The sequence below is a fragment of the Diaphorina citri genome, unplaced genomic scaffold (genome assembly GCF_000475195.1).
Source record: "Diaphorina citri unplaced genomic scaffold, Diaci psyllid genome assembly version 1.1 scaffold245, whole genome shotgun sequence".
In the NCBI taxonomy this organism is placed as follows: Eukaryota; Metazoa; Arthropoda; class Insecta; order Hemiptera; family Psyllidae; genus Diaphorina; species Diaphorina citri.
Window position 1 is genome coordinate 250,415 of NW_007377682.1, and position 3,167 is coordinate 253,581.

At 35.0% G+C, this 3,167-nt stretch overlaps 2 long non-coding RNA genes across 2 annotated transcripts; one reads left to right on the forward strand and one right to left on the reverse strand.

Moving 5' to 3' along the window:
* The first annotated feature begins 1,024 nt into the window (after window positions 1–1,024).
* Window positions 1,025–2,021, forward strand: LOC113466304. Its single transcript, XR_003390747.1, has 2 exons — window positions 1,025–1,197; window positions 1,668–2,021. It is a non-coding gene; the product is annotated as an uncharacterized LOC113466304 (long non-coding RNA).
* Window positions 1,397–2,590, reverse strand: LOC113466303. The gene is made up of 2 exons (XR_003390746.1): window positions 2,518–2,590; window positions 1,397–2,231 (listed from the first exon to the last, which is right to left on the reverse strand). It is a non-coding gene; the product is annotated as an uncharacterized LOC113466303 (long non-coding RNA).
* Between the last annotated feature and the right edge of the window lie 577 nt (window positions 2,591–3,167).

The following is a 3,167-nucleotide window of genomic DNA, read 5'->3' on the forward strand; positions in this document are numbered from 1 at the left end:
AAAATAATTATGTAGTATATATAGTAGGTTAGTAGTGGGGAAGAACATCTTTGGTCAGTAGTAATAATAGTTTAATTAATTTTTCATTTCTTTGCTTCTGACGTTTTCTTTTGTTTCTGACAAACGGGAAGTCTGAACTCCCGTTTACAGTCTTCCAGGAGCTGTAGGTTAGTAGTGGGGAAGAACATCTTTGGTCAGTAGTAATAAAATACTTAATAGTTTAATTTATTAATTTTTCATTTCTTTGCTTCTGACGTTTTCTTTTGTTTCTGACAAACGGGAAGTCTGAACTCCCGTTTACAGTCTTCCAGGAGCGATTAAAATTTCTCCATCAGGAAAACACAAGTAAATTATCATGGGATAATCATTTGAAGATAAATTGAGTCTAGTACTTTCACCCACAACACCTTTATCTTCTATACAAGTCAGGCTTGACAGTAGCCCTATACATCCAGCGCTGGGAGGCTCAATAAAGCATGCAGCGTTTTATGACTGATCGTGTGTAGCTACCTTAAGATTTTATCTTTACAAGAGAGGTACTTAGGTCTTCCAGAAAGATTACAGTTCATTTCCCAAGAGTACAAGTACAAACTGGGATGATTTTCTCAGCGCGTTTCTATTCTATTTTGTTTTCTTTACAAAGGCCATTTTTAGGAGGTCTAAAGGGGGCCATTTTCTGTGCGTAGGTACCTAAGTACTGTTTTCTATTGAAAAATAAACCTTCTTTCTTCTTTCATTGACAGGTTTGATGAAATGGAAGAGGGTAAAACCGGGAAAAATTAAAGAACAAGGATTCATTTTAATAAATTTAATTTCAAAAAAAAATATTTTTTCATATTTTATGACAATTTTGTGTGTTGACATATAAGAAAATACACGAAAGTTCACATTAAAGTTCAGATGAATACATTATCTATGCAGGTAATAGTACTGTTTTCTATTGAAAAATTAACCTTCTTTCTTCTTTCAGTTCTTTCATTGACTTAGGTTTGATGAAATGGAAGAGGGTAAAACCGGAAAAAATTAAAGAACAAGGATTCATTTTAATAAATTTAATTTCAAAAAATTTATTTTTTCATATTTTTTGACAATTTTGTGTGTTGAAATATAAGAAAATACACGAAAGTTCACATTAAAGTTCAGATGAATACATTATCTATGCAGGTAATAGATAGCTACTCAAAGTAAGAGAAGTAGGTAGGTGGCTACCTACTTAAAGTAAGAGAAGTATTAGGTAGGTATCCCCAGCAAACAATAATAAAGAAGGATTTCTCACTCTCAATTCGTAGTAAGTACGTCTGTTTTCTATTGAAAAATTAACCTTCTTTCTTCTTTCATTAATTTAGGTTTGATGAAATGGAAGAGGGTAAAACCGGGAAAAATTAAAGAACAAGGATTCATTTTAATAAATTTAATTTCAAAAAATTTATTTTTTCATATTTTAAGTATGACAATTTTGTGTGTTGACATATAAGAAAATACACGAAAGTTCACATTAAAGTTCAGATGAATACATTATCTATGCAGGTAATAGATAGCTACTTAAAGTAAGAGAAGCAAGTAGGTAGGTAGCTACTTAAAGTAAGAGAAGTATTAGGTAGGTATCCCCAGCAAACAATAATAAAGAAGGATTTCTCACTCTCAATTCGTAGTAAGTACTGAAGTAGGTAGGTATCCCCAGCAAACAATAATAAAGAAGGATTTCTCACTCTCAATTCGTAGTAAGTACGTTGTACAAAAACCTAGTATAAGTACCTACTTTGTTAGAACATTTTTTACATTGCCTAATGTGGCAATAGTCTCCAAAAGGAGAATTCTCAGAAAGGAGCTCTTCCACTCAACCTCAAAAGGTTCAAAGTGAGAAGTCCTTCGTGGACAGAAGTTACGAGTCCCCTTACGTTGTACAAAAACCTAGTATAGGTACCTACTTTGTTAGAACATTTTTTACATTGCCTAATGTGGCAATAGTCTCCAGAAGGAGAATTCTCAGAAAGGAGCTCTTCCACTCAACCTCAAAAGGTTCAAAGTGAGAAGTCCTTCGTGGACAGAAGTTACGAGTCCCCCATCCTGATGTTTGTAATCTCTAGTTTTAAGAAGGGTGCATCTTCCAAGAGTTTTTGCCACCTTGGTCGTCTGAAGTTGCTCTATTTTGTCGGAGGCGTCACAATGGGGGCTACGCCATAAGAGGCCAGGCCGCACATGTTATTGCCTCTTTCGATTCTGAAGTAGCCCTGGAATGAGAGTAAAATAACATTGAGCACTTATGTAGGTTAGGTACCTACTGTTACTTTCCTTATCCTCTTAGTTTTGATGTTTTGAATGAAGGCACCCAGTAACTATACTGGTCATACAGGGTTTTGGTGTTACCGTTTCAATCGCGCTTGATGATCGAGAATATTGAACTACTCCTGATTAATTTATGAGTTTATGAACTTTATTTATTAATTTATGAGTTAATGAGTTTATGAATCGACAACATTTGCTTATTATAGTAGAGACATACTCGTAGGAACTTACATTTTCTCCCCACTTCTTGCCCCATGAGTTTTTGCCAATCCAGTACTTGACTCCGCCTGTATGAATCGACAACATTTGCTTATTATAAAATATAGTAGAGACATACTCGTAGGAACTTACATTTTCTCCCCACTTTTTGCCCCATGAGTTTTTGCCAATCCAGTACTTGACTCCGCCTGAAAATGAGAATGATTAAATTTAGAATTGGATCTTCCAAAACGAACTTTTCCAAAAGAGACTCGTTTGATAGGATCCCGATGGTGAGACAACGGTCAAAAGCGAATTTCCAAGTGTAGTTGAGATATTTTGTACCTATACCACACATTCGCATTTAAACCTGTAGCCTGTAGTACATACGCAAGTAAGTGTATGTGACAATTTCTCAAACAAGGAAAATCACATCCTGCATAAATGTAATTACTAACCTTATGTAAACCTATTTATCTTCTATTCATCTATTTCCCTTTCTATCCCCCTCTTGCTCTCTAATTTCCACCAGTTCTTCCTTTTTACCCCTCTTTTATTTGCTCTCCTTTCTACCGTTTCTACCCTTGGCTTGCTTTCTATCCCAATATTTTACTCCTCTTTTAATCTTCATCACCTTCTTTACCTCTCCATTCCTTTTCGTCCTTCCCTGTATATCCCTCTGT